Source organism: Cavia porcellus, unplaced genomic scaffold, assembly GCF_034190915.1.
Source record: "Cavia porcellus strain 051 isolate PalLab524CR breed Dunkin Hartley unplaced genomic scaffold, mCavPor4.1 scaffold_3, whole genome shotgun sequence".
NCBI lineage: Eukaryota > Metazoa > Chordata > Mammalia > Rodentia > Caviidae > Cavia > Cavia porcellus.
The window spans coordinates 38,732,323-38,746,542 of NW_026947486.1; the positions used below are offsets into that span (position 1 = coordinate 38,732,323).

Sequence of the window (14,220 nt, forward strand, 5' to 3'; positions counted from 1 at the left end):
GATTGCAAGATCAAGATCCAGCTCAGATGATAGGACTGACTACATGGTGCGTTTCAAACCCCAACCACATGTGCTACACTCAGCTTTCCTTTCCTCTTTTAAACTACAGTCCCTAAAATATAGGTAAACACTCTAGTAGAGTTTACTAAGGTCTGACTGTAGTGCTTTTGCTATGATCCAAGTCACCATACCTGCTATACATGATTGCTTTGTGAATTCTAATAGGATGTCCTAGAACTTTTGCAGCTTGTCTCACAGCTGCCCTAAACACCTTTTGTGAAATTTGCTACATTGTTCCACTGTTCCATCTATTTTCTTAGCTTCTTACTTTTGTGTTTGTTGTTGTTTTGTTTTTGAGACAGGGCTTTATTATGTAGTTGAGGCTGGCCTTAAACTCACTTTTTAGTCTAGTCTGGCCTCAAACTTGCAGTGATCTTCCTGCCTCAGCCTCCCCAGTGTTGGGATTACAGGCATGAGCCACCACACCTGATTTATAGGTTTTTATTTTAATGTTTTTAAAATTTGTACATCTTTATGGGGTACATTATGCTTATTCAGTGTGTGCACCTTGTGTAATAATCAAATCAAGAGAGTAAGCACTTCTGTCAGTTCAACTATTAAATAATTTTATGTGATGAATATGACTTTTGTTTTGATGTCTGAGTATGATATTGTGGTATGTGTCTGATTTACCAAGGTTCTTCTCCTTTGGTAACACTTTATTGAAACAAAGCATGCACATGTTATGCAATTCTCCTTTTTAAAGTGTACAGTTCAGTGGATTTATATTATGCTAAACTAAATTCAGAAAATTGTGTAGTTATCACCACAACCCATTTTAAATAATTGTATTACCCTGGAGAAAAAGTCTGTGCTCATTATAAGTTACTCCCCATTTCTCCTCAAGCCTTTCTCCAGACCTGAGCAAACACTGAATTACTTACTGTTTTTATGGATTGGTTTATTCTGAATATATCCTAGAAGTGAAAACATAAACAGATGTGGTGGCGCACGCCTGTAATCCCAGCAATTGAGAAGCTGAGGTAGGAGGATCACTGCAAGTTCAAGGCCAACTTGGGCTACACAGTGAGTTTAGGGCCAGCCTGAACTATACAGCAAGACCATGTTGAGAGAGAGACAGAGAAAAAGAGAGAGAGCAGCCAGGTGGGATGGCACAAATCTGTAATCCAGCAGTCCAAAGGTTGAGGCAGGAGGATTGCCATAGTTCCAAGGCCAGCCTAAACTGCATAGTGAGACTTTGTCTCAAAAAAAAAAAAAAAAGAAAGAAAGAAAAGGAAATAAAGAAAGAAAGAGAACCATCAACTATGCGGCCTTTTGCAACTGTCTTTCACGTTGAGTGATAACATGCTACTATCAAGGTGCATACATGTTGTAGAATATATTTGTAATTCATTCCTTTCTAAAACTGGATAATATTCCATTGTAAGAAAATGCCACATTTTATTTATTTGGATTGCTTCCGCTTTTCAGCTAAGGTGAATAATGTGTCTATGCACATGCATGTACAAGTTTTTGTGTGTTTGTACATTTTCCTTTCTCTTGGGTATATGCTTAGGAGTGAAAGTGCTAGATTATTTTGAGGAACTGCTAGATTGTTTTCCTAAATGATTGACCATTCCCACCAGCAATGTAAAAGGGTATATTCCTTCTCTGCATGCTCCAACTTGTCTGAATTTGTTATGATGACGGTCTTGGTGGGAGTGAAGTGGCATCTCTGTAGTTTATATTTGCTATTCCCCACTGACTACTAATCATTTTAATGTATTTTCATGTATTTGTTGATCATTTATATATCTTCCTTGGAGAAATGTGTTGTTGTTTTCTTTGATTTGTGTTATTCGTCTTTGTTTTGTTGATTTGTAAAGGATATTTTGTTTTTTTATAGTTCTTAAGTTTGTTGGTACAATTTAGATATACATAATGATCACATGTCATCATAAGGAATTTGTACCTGTACATGGTATATCTTAGTTTCTCCTTTTTTCTCCCATTTCCCTGCCCTCCCCCTAAACCCTTCTTCCTCTCCTTATTTATCCTCCTTTTATCATTTTTTCTTTTCCCTTCATTCTTCCCTGACTTCCCTTTCTTTTTGAATAATTTCTCAATATCTATGATGTATTTTGCTTCTTTTTTACACTCTCAGTTTCTCACACCAGAGAAACAGTATGATATTTACGTAGGTATGTCTGATTTATTTCACTTAAAAATATGGTCTTAAGGTGCATCTATTTAGCTAGAAATATCTCAAGCTTATCCTTCTTTGTAGCAGAATAATACTCCATTGTATAAAAAGCATATCTTTTTATCCATTCATCAGTTGATGGGCATTTGGGTTTTTTCCAAGATTTGTCCAGCTATTACAAATGGTGCTGCTATTAACGTGGGTGTGCATATGTCACTGTGGTATAATGCTTTTCATTCTTTGGGGTAGATACCCAGAAGGGGAATAGCTGGGTTGAATGGCACTTCTAGTCCTGGTTTTTGAGGAATCTTCACATTAAGGTGGTTGCACCAGTCTGCATCCCCACCAACAGTGAAGAATGGTTCCTTTTTCCCCGCAGCCTTGCCCAGCATTTGTAATTTTTAAAAAAAAAATTTATGGAAAAAGGTAAAACATACCTTTTATAACAAAATAACAGGAGAATGACAATAGTTAATACATTGCATGCGGTTATTTTTAAAGTAGTTGCTCAGAGTACAAGATATGGGCATAAAAGTTTCTCCAATTGATATTAGCACAAACCTTCCTTTCCAATGAACTGTGAGACACTAATGGTACAACTGATTTGCATTTCTTTCCCTTTTTCCATCCATCCTTTTTTCTTTCCCCCATCCTAGTTCCTTTTTCCTTTTGAACAATTTCTTCCCATTTCACAATATTTATTATACATTCCTGCATGTGGCGCTCTCAACCTGACCCCAAAGCATACTATTCTTTCCCTCTGCTGAGGCAGATTACTCTAGAACAGCCTCATTACTACCCACGGTGTATGGTGTACATGGCTATCACAATCCCACACTTTCACTATGGGAATTAAGTAGCAGTACTTTTAGTAGATGGCCATCAGCCAAGTGTTGTTCACTTCTGAGTAAATATGAGGGCTTGGAGAAGAACAGAAGGCATTGCATTCTGGACATCTAGGACTTCCGAGAAAAGCATTATAGGTAAAGCCTGAGGTCCCATCTTCATGAGTGTTGCTCATGTTGGTGTGTGTGTGTGTGTGTGTGTGTGTGTGTGTGTTACTTGGGATTGAACCCAGGGCCTTTACGCTAAGTTGTGTCACCAGTCCTTTTTTAAAAATTTTGAGACAGGGTCTTGCTAAGTCACAAGTTGCCCAGGATGTTTGAACTGTTCATCATCCTGTCTCAGCCTCCCAAAGTGCCAGGATTGCAGGAGTGTGCCACCACACCTGGCTTAGTTGAGTCTTGACAGGGAACAGAGACAAGTGAGAAAATCCAAGGCCCCTACTGTACTGACCATGTGTCTTCATGGTCACAGTACCCAGGACTAGTCTGTCCTGGCTAGCAAAGACTCAGCTGACAGAAAGGAAGTTAGGAGAAAGCACTTGGGATTTGGGGGCAAGCACAGATTCTGACTGGTGTTCTGGGGTGCCTGACCTAGTTGGTAATGTTTCCCTTTGTCTATGCAAACCCCAGCGCCTGGTTGGGCTACTACTAAAACTATTAATTAGTTCAGAAAATGTCTCACAGCCGATAACATGCCCACTTTAAGATTATTTCTAGACCACTGTGAAATCTGTGTATGCAAGGAAGTCTTGATTTAAAAACAGAGAAGAATCCACCAACATTTCCCTGGCAAGGAAATGGCAAAGAGTCAACCATTTTGGATGGGTGTGTGGCAAGCTGGAAACTCAAACCAAATGTGACAGCTCCAGCCCTGCCCGGATTGCTGACTCAAGACTAAGAGGAAGAGGGTGCTGCCAGACTTCATGATTTCTGTAAACAGTTCTTGAAAAAGAAACCACACACTTGTCCCTCTGCCAGTTTGTCCCCTTAACTGACAGGGCAGCCATTGTCTCTTCTGTGACACCGTGGCAGGACTTTAAAATTTGAGCTCCATAGACTTCCAAGTGGGAATGTAGGAAGAATTAGGTTGTCTATGAACCTGGATCAGAGCCTTGTTTGATCTCTTCTCTGCTAATCACAAATAGAAATTTAACATTTCCTTGAATTAGGAATATAGGCAATGAGCCATAATGGTATTAGCAGTATCAGTTATTTGATCACCAACGGAAATCACAAATACTTTTATATTGCATTACAATTGTAAGTATCACAATGAATCACACTTATCACTATTTCCATTTCTAATCAATAGACTTGCCACTAAATCTTGTGATTTAATGCATTATTAAAGTAGTGAAAACTGGGCATGATGGTACACACCTGTAATTCCAGGACTCTGTAAGGCTGAGAAAGGAAGACCACAAATTTGAGCCCTACAGATAACTTACTGACTTATCAAGATCCTGTCTAAAATAAAGAAAAAAATTTTAAAGGAAGGGAGATGTAGGTCTGTGCAAAGATCTCAGGTTCAGTCCCTAGTGCTGAAAACAAAAAGTAAAGCGACAACTGGAGCACAAAATGATGAAAGAAAACACCTCTAAGACCTCATACCTGAGCCACAGAACTTTGCCTATTTTATTTGCAGGTTCAAAAGTACTTGAGTGCTATTGCTAAGACTGAGCAAGTTCAACTGTGTTCCTTGTATTTTTTTTTTCTTTTCTGTTTTTGGTAGCAGGAATCAAACTCACAATCTCATGCATGCTAGTCAGGTGCTGTGCCACTGAGCTATACCCACAGCCCTGTCCCTTGTTTCTTAATCTGTCAAAGGAGGGATAGTAACAGTATCTACCTCCCAGGGTTATGATGATTCATTCATGTAAAACAGTGCCCAATAGATTATTAGTGCTTAATAAGATATGATATTAGGTATTTTGAGCCAAGTGTGTAATCTCAGCTGGTCTAGAAGCTGAGAAAGAAGTTTCCCAAGTCCAAGACCAGCCTGGGCAATTTAGTGAGACCTTATCTTAAAATAAAATGTAAAAGGCTGATGATGTAGCACATTGGTAGAGATTCTGAGGTTCCATCCCCAGCACTGTAATAAGTAAACAAATAGATAATAATTTTATAAAAAGTATTAGCTGTTTTGTTGTTGCTGGTTTATGTTAATAAGCATATTAATAAGCCCAATAATGCATTCTAACATTACCTCCAGTTTTATAAAAAAGAAACTAAAGCTTAAAGAAATGAAATGACCAACTGGAGGGCACATAGCAAGGGAGTGGCAGAGCCAGAATTCAAAACCAGACCTGTGAGACTCTGCAGCCCAGCAGAGGCCACTCTCCATCACACCACTGAGAGCAGGTGACAAAGACATGGTGACAAGGAGTTCAGCTGGGAAGGGGCAAACAGCTCTCCAAACTTCTGCTTCCTTTTCCTCTCCTGTCCCTGCTGTCTATACCACCAACTTTATCTGGGGAGCTCCCAGCTTCACTTACACACCATCAGCCCTCAGCCAGTTCTTCCAAGGCAGGTCCTTTCTCAAGGCAACTGACAGTGCAGTCTCCATGTGCAATGGAGATTCATGGAAAGGGCTGGGGAGAGCTCTAAAGGGTTGTGCTTGTGTGGGGAAGTAGAGACCATTTCATGGAGAAAGTCATCTTTGAGTTGAGAAGAAGACTGCCAGGTGAAGTAGAGTCAGGAATGTTTGTGAATTTTTTTCCTTTTCTTTTGAGCCAAAGTCTCTCTGTTACCCAGACTGATCTCAAACTCTGAGGTCTAGGCACTTCTCCTGCATCAGCCTCCCAAGTAGTTGGGACTGTAGGCACATGCCATCATGCCCAGCATGTCTGTGATTTTTTTGGGGGGGAGTGCTGTGAATTGAACCCCGGGCCTTGTGCATGCTAGGAAAGTGCTGTACCACTGAGCTATATTCCCCAGTGCCTCATATTAATGAATATTTAAGTCAGAAGAAATTGGATATGCAAAAGCCCAGATAGATTAAAGAGCCTGCTATGTGAGGAAAAGAAGTCACTCCAGATGTCTGGAGTTTGGGTCGAAGAGGAGAAGGAAGGAGTATTGCATGGGCAGATAAACAGGCATGGGTAGTTTATGACCACATGGTGAAGAATGCCAGAATCAGGTCCAGAAGTCTTCCTCTAGGGAAGGAGAGCTCTTGAAGGAAGGAGGAACAAAAGTAAACCTGTGAGTTCAAAGGACTATAGCACTTCCTCCCCACAACGCCACTACCTAGGCATGTAGAAAGGGAGTTGATTAAAAGTAAAAGATTAAAGGCTGGTCAGGCCAGGAGGGAGTCCAGGAAGGAGAGGGAGAGAGGATGAAACAGGGGACAAGTCTGGAGCTTTGGGACATGCTCCAGCCTGTCCCATAGGCCAACAGGCCTCTTCTCTGTGTGTAAGTGGGAAAGAAAGTGGGATTTAATTGGGGACACTGGCCCTCCCCAAGTTCTGTTTTGTTTTTTCCTACAAGGTAATGCTTTCTCCTGACACAGCATTGCCAGGGATCCACACCTTCCATTTTGGCATCTGGGTGAGAGTTGCAGAGGTGAGGGACCCCAGCACTACCCCTTGTGTGGCAGGCAGGAAGGAGAGGGGATGCAGGGAGCAAGTCAGCTCTCAGTCAAAGGAAACATCCGCCCTTGTAAGCCTTTGGCTGTTTTCTTCCACATAGGTTCCATTGTTACCAGGGCAACAGAAAACTCTCTGCTTTGTGTTTCTGCATGGAGTCCCTCGGGAGCAGGAGCAGTGGCCTGCTGAGCATTCCCTAGTCTGGGCAGGATGCAAGAAGTGCTAACAGAGAAGTAGAATCCCCCAGTTTGGGGAATGATCTCTTGCTCCCTTAATGCCTGTGCTTTTTCCTGGAGGAACTGACACCGCCCCTCCATGATCCAGTTCTGGTGATCAAGGGTACAGGCTTTTGCTCCAGTGTCCCTGGCTGCTGAGAGCCTGACTTCAACAGCCACCCCATAGCCCAGCTCTCAAGAGGTTGTCAGCAGTGGCAGCAGGCAGGTCCAGGAGTGGCAGGGCTGCACCAGACCATGGTACCTGCTGGGGAGTCATTGTACATGCATGTCTCCATCACTTACCACATATAGAAATGGGAAGCCAAGCTGGCCATTAAATGTCAGCCTGGGTTAGTCCTAAAGGCTCTATTCTGTGCTAGGCTGGGCTAGGTGTTAGAATTGCCTGAGAGCTTTGCAGAAATAGAAATAGAAATTTCTGGAGGGTCTGATACCATCTGGATGGGCACAGGCAGAGAGTAGAGGCTGAGCATGAAGTCTGACTCCCAGACTGCTGGGGTTCACAGACCAACTTGGCACATGGGGCAAATAACTTTGAGTCGGTCATCTGGCCTTTCGGGTGACTATTTCATTTCCTCACTTACACGAGTGAGGAACAGTTGAGCCTGCTTCACAGGCGGCAAGATTTACTTTGTCTTCCACACCCTGGGAAAGAGGGTTCAGGACACCCTCACTATTCTTGTTAGCCTTCTACTGCCCTCCTTTCCCTCCTTCGTTTACCACATCTTTTTTGTATTAGTGTCTATCAGTTACACCTCCTTTCTTTCTTATTTCTGGTATTTCCTTATTCCCCAAATATGAAAAAGCTCCTCTGAGGAGTGGCCTCGCCTCTTTCACCTGCATGGCGATGAAATGAGATGGCGTTGGTGAAAGTGCTGGGTGCCGGCTGCGATTGAAGAACTGTGGAGCTTCCAAGGGGCAGGTGGGCGCACAGTGTCCCTGAGGCCCAGCTTGTCTGGAACTGCGGAGTTCTGAGCAGGCAGAGGAGGGCCACTGGTTCTGTAGGCCTACTGGCTTGGAGTAGCGCGCGCCAGAGTCTCAGTAGCTCCAAACATAGAAGGGGATTTTCAACAGATCCTGAGGAAGCTTTCAAGTAACACTTGAAACACAGAAATATAGGAAAATGACAAAACGAAAGACCAAATTACAACCTCAAACCTCCAGCCCATCTCAAGAAACCCTAGGAGCGATGTATATAGAAGAAAATATATCCCATCCACCTCATATATCGGACACAATAGCCACTGAAATTGACAAGCAACTCCAGGAAGCTTTAAAGAAATTCAAACTCGAAATAATCTCCCAGATAAAAGAAGAAATGATAAAAGAAATGAAAGAGATTCTAAATATATCTAAAGAAAACACAGATAAAAAATTGGAGGAACTAAACAAAAAGATAGAATCCCTAGACGAGCAATATAAGAAACAAACAGAATACATAATGCAGATGCACAGAGATATACAGGAAATAAAAAACTCCACTGAAAGTTGTAAAAACCGCCTTAATGAAAGTGAAGATAGAATTTCAGACCTTGAAGACAGGATTGCAGCTAGTGAACAGGAAAGGAAAGATCTTTTGAAAATAACAAGGAACCAGGAAACAACAATTCAACAACTGCAAGACGATGCAAAGAAGAATAACATAAGAATGATAGGGATTAATGAAAGAGAGGGAGACAACATGAAGGATGTCAGGAGGATATTTAGAGAAGTAATAGCTGAAAATTTCCCAAGCATGAGATCAGAAACTGACATCAGGATCAGTGAAGCATATAGAACTCCAAACAGTCATAACCAAAATAAAACTACACCCAGACATATAATAGTCACCATCCCAGAAATCCAACACAAGAATAGATTATTAAAAGCTGTCAGAGAGAAAAGACAAATCACTTATAAAGGAAAACCTATCAGAATCACAGCAGACTTCTCAGCACAAACGATAAAGTCAAGAAGAGCATGGAGTGAAGTATTCCAGATCCTAAAGCAAAATGATTTCCAACCAAGACTGATATATCCTGCAAAACTATCATTCAAAATAGATGGTGCAATACGATACTTCCATGACAAAGAACAGCTGAAGAACTTTATGAACACCAAACCAACCCTGCAAAAAATATTGAAAGACAGTTTAGATACACAAAGGAAAAAAGCACTAAGCAAAGCAAATAATTAAACAGAACCGAAAGATAAAGATGCAACAGCAGAGAGATAACATTCCTACAATTAACCAGCATTTAACAGTAATAACCATTAATGTAAATGGTCTCAATGCACCAATCAAAAGAAACAGACTAGCAGAATGGATCAAGAAACAAAATCCAACCATATGCTGTTTACAGGAAACCCATCTAACCCAGAAAGATACTCACAGACTGAAAGTCAAAGGATGGAAAACAATTCTTCATGCAGCAGGAATCAAAAAAAAGGCAGGAGTAGCCATTCTGTTTGCAGACAACGTGAACTTTAAACCAACAATGACCATAAAGGACAAAGAAGGTCACTACATACTCGTAAGGGGAAAACTCCAAGAGGAAGAGATAACTATCTTAAATATATACGCACCAAACTCCAGAGCACCCAGTTATATAAAACAATTATTAACAGAAATGAAAACTCAAATTATCAGTAACACAATTGTAACAGGAGACCTTAATACACCACTGACACCAAGGGACAGATCAACCAGACAGAAAATGAGCAAAGAAATAACAGAACTGAATCACACCTGTGAACAAATGGGTTTGATAGACATATACAGAATGTTCCACCCAACAACATCAAAATACACATTCTTCTCAGCAGTACATGGATCATTTTCTAAAATAGACCATATATTAGCTCACAGAACATATTTAAGCAAATGCAAAAGAGTTGAAATCATCCCTTGCATATTATCGGATCATAGCGCTCTGAAATTAGAAATTAATGACAAAGGATACTGCAAAAATTCCACAAACACATGGAAACTAAATAACACACTCTTGAGTAATCAGTGGGTCACAGAAGAAATTAAAGAAGAAATTAAACAATACCTAAAAGAAAATGAAAATGCAGATACAACTTACCAGAATCTGTGGGATGCAATGAAAGCCGTTCTGAGAGGAAAATTTATTGCACTGAGTTCCCACATCAGGAAAACAGAACGAATACAAGTAAATAACTTGATGCTACACCTCAAACAGCTAGAAAAAGAAGAGCAAGTCAAGCCCAAAGCCAAAAGAAGAGAGGAAATTATAAGAATCAGAGCAGAAATCAATGCAATAGAGACTAAGAAAACAATCCAAAGAATCAACGAATCAAAGAGTTGGTTCTTTGAAAGAATAAATAAAATCGATAAGCCCCTAGCCAACCTTATTTAAAAAAGGAAAGAAAAAGCTCAAATTCATGCAATAAGAAATGAAAAAGGAGAAATCACTACAGACCCAATAGAAATACAGAGGATCATCAACACCTATTTCGAAAACCTCTACTCTCAAAAGTTTGATAACACAGAAGAAATAGACAGATTCTTAGAAGCATATGAAGTACCAAAGCTAGATCAAGAGGATATAAAACTGTTGAATAACCCAATCTCTGCTAATGAAATTGAGAATGTAATTGGGTCCTTGCCCACCAAGAAGAGCCCAGGCCCAGATGGATTCACTGCAGAATTCTACAAGAAATATAAAGAAGACCTAATGCCGACACTCCTCAAACTATTCAATGAAATTGAAAGGGAAGCAATCCTTCCTAAGTCATTCCTGGAAGCAAATATTACTCTAGTACCAAAACCTGAGAAAGACCCAACTATAAAAGAGAACTATAGACCGATCTCCCTAATGAACACAGATGCAAAAATCCTCAATAAAATATTGGCAAATAGGATCCAGCAAATCATCAAGAAGATTATACACCATGACCAGGTGGGATTCATCCCAGGAATGCAAGGATGGTTCAACATACGCAAATCAATAAATGTAATCCACCATATCAATAAAGCCAAAAATAAGAATCACATGATCATCTCTATAGATGCAGAAAAAGCCTTCGATAAGGTCCAACACTTATTCATGATAAGAACTTTACAGAAAATTGGAATAAATGGTCTTTACCTCAATATAATAAAGGCCATTTATGACAAACCAACAGCCAGCATCATACTAAATGGCCAAAAATTGAAAGCCTTTACTTTAAAATCGGGTACAAGACAAGGATGTCCTTTATCACCACTCCTATTTAATATAGTACTGGAAGTACTAGCCAGAGCAATTAGGCAAGAAAGAGAAATAAAAGGGGTAAAGATAGGAAAAGAAGAAGTTAAATTATCATTGTTTGCAGATGACATGATACTCTACATAGAAGACCCCCTAAACTCCATTGAAATACTCTTAGATACAATAAATAAATTCAGTAATGTGGCTGGATACAAAATCAATACTCAGAAATCAATAGCATTCCTATACACGAACAACAAAATTACAGAGAGGGAAATAAGAGAAACTGGACTATTCACATTAGCAAGCAAAAAAATGAAATATTTAGGAATTACTCTTACGAAAGAAGTGAAAGACTTATACAGTGAAAATTATAATACACTGAAAAAGGAAATTGAAGATGATCTCAGAAAATGGAAAGACATCCCTTGCTCATGGATAGGAAGAACAAACATTGTGAAAATGGCCATTCTCCCAAAACTGTTATACAGATTCAATGCAATCCCCATAGAAATACCATCAACATACCTTATAGATCTAGAGAAATCACTCCTAAATTTCATCTGGAACCAGAAGAGACCTAGAATCGCAAAGGCAATTCTAAGCAGCAAAGACAAAGCAGGAGGCATCACAATCCCTGACTTGAAGTTATACTACAAAGCAACAGTAGTAAAATCAACATGGTATTGGAATCAAAACAGAGCTGAAGATCAGTGGAATAGATTAGAAGATACAACCACAACTACGAACACACTCAACCACCTTATTTTTGATAAAGGAGCCAAGCATGTTCACTGGAAGAACGACAGTCTCTTTAATAAATGGTGCTGGAAAAACTGGCTCTCCATTTGCCGAAAACTAAAGCTAGACCCATGTCTATCACCATGTACTAAATTAAAATCTAAATGGGTCAAAGAACTGAATATTAAAACAGAAACACTAAATCTATTGGAAGACAAAATAGGTAGAAACCTTGGAGACATAGGAGTAGGTAAAGAATTCATGAACAGGACTCAAACCGCACGGGAAATACTTCCCAGAATCAACAACTGGGACCACTTCTTATTAAAAAGTTTCTGCATGTCAAAAGAAATCTCCAGCATAGTGAAAAGAAAACCCACAAACTGGGAAAAGATTTTAGTGAACTCTCTCTCAGACAAGGGCCTCTTGTCTAAAACATATAAAGAATTAAAGAAACTCAGACCTCCAAAATTCAAAGATCCAATCCAAAAATGGGCATCTGAGATGAATATGCAATTCTCAGATGAAGAAATGCAAATGGCAAATAAATACATGAAAAAATGCTCATCATCATTGGTCATTAGAGAAATGCAAATTAAAACCACACTGAGATACCATCTCACTCCTGAAAGAATGGCCAGGATCAAGAAAACCGACAACAAATGCTGGAGAGGCTGTGGGGAAAAAGGAACTCTCCTGCACTGCTGGTGGGAGTGTAGACTGGTACAGCCTTTGTGGAGATCTGTCTGGAGATTTCTCAAAAAGTTGGGACTGGAAATCCCATTTATTCCAGCTATTCCACTTCTAGGCATATTCCCAGAAGAACTGAAAGCATCATACCACAGTGATATATGTGCACCTATGTTTATAGCAGCACAATTTGTAATCGCCAGATCTTGGAAACAACCCAAGTGCCCATCAACTGAGGAATGGATAAAAAAGTTGTGGTATTTCTATACAATGGAGTATTATTCAGCTATAAAGAAGGATCACATTGAGATATTTATCAATAAATGGGCACAGCTTGAGACCATACTCATAAGTGAAATAAATCAATCTCGCATGTGTGAATACCGAATAGTTTCCCTAATGTAAGTAATGATTCAAATATATAAAAATATGTGGTAATCATGATTCCCCATTAGGTGGCCTTGAAGCCTTATAAAGTTTTCACTCATTAATTAGAAAGGCTTTATTCTGGGCTTCTTGATATGAAAATATTTGAAGCTAGAGTATATGAAGTTTTACCCAAATATTTCAAGGAAAAAGACACTATGGTAACTACTATTAAGTCAGGTTATAAGGTGGTGAAGTACTAGGTTATTGAAACAGTCATGCTGTGACCTCTATTGTTATATTGTTATGTCCTGTTTTATCTCAATCTCCCCCTTATTGTTTCAAAAAAAATTATTTAGTCATTTCTTATGTTTGTCTTAATTAAAGAAAAAATTCAAAAAAATTAGGATATATAAATAGTAACTCTTTTCGATTTCCTATTAACTTGTTTTGAAGTCCTGTAGTACTCCCACGATCTTGTTTTGACTGATTAGACTCTGTTCCATTCTATATGATAGTATCAAGTTTGAAGACATAGGCAACTACTTTGAAGACAATAAGATTCACTAAGATACCCATTCTGGTTTGACTATTGTCTTCTTTGGAAGTCCTGTAATGTTTACAACGCCTAAGTTTTATTGGTCTTGTTCTCTACTGTTTTGTCCAACTTTATAATATCTAATAAGATAGACAATTCTTTTTAAGGAAACAAGGGACAACGTTGATAACCATTGTTGATAAACTTGTACTCTGTTCTACACCATGTGCTACGTCTATCCTTGGTATTGACTGACAGCTTTGTTTTGCCATATTTGACTGTATTCTTCCCCCCCCCCCAAAGAAAGTAATAAGCACTAAGGAGTAATAAAATCCAAGATGTGTAAATTTTGTTGTAAAAAAGAGAGGGGAAAAAAAAAAAAAAGAAAAGGAGCTCTAACGGATATAACAGCAAGTGTGTTTGGGGGTGTTAAATAGCTGACTTTATCAATGTTTTTGGAACATTGAACACAGCTGTTTGCAGTCTCCCTGTTTGAATGTCCACCTTGTGTTCTTTGATACTGTGATTTGAGGAACTATTTTCAAGAAAATAGTGTGTAATCTACTAGCAGGTAATTTCTTACTGTTATGGTTTTTTGTTTTGTTTTGTTTTGTTTTGTTTTGTTTTGTAGTTCTGTATTGCGTGTACCCTTACGCCGCTTTGGTTTGTTTTGTGTTTTTCTCTTTTTCCTCTTAAAAAAAAAAAAAAAAAGAAAGTGCTGGGTGCATGATCAGAACCACACTGATTTTCTCCCTCCATCCTTTTCTTTTTTCCTTCCTTCCTTCCTTCCTTCCTTCCTTCCTCCTGCCCCGATTCCCTCCCTT

At 39.3% G+C, this 14,220-nt stretch overlaps 1 protein-coding gene across 9 annotated transcripts in view; it reads left to right on the plus strand.

Moving 5' to 3' along the window:
• Nhsl2 (NHS like 2) overlaps positions 1 to 14,220 on the plus strand; it is a 283,830-nt gene that overhangs the window by 242,600 nt on the left and 27,010 nt on the right. The window lies entirely within an intron of this gene.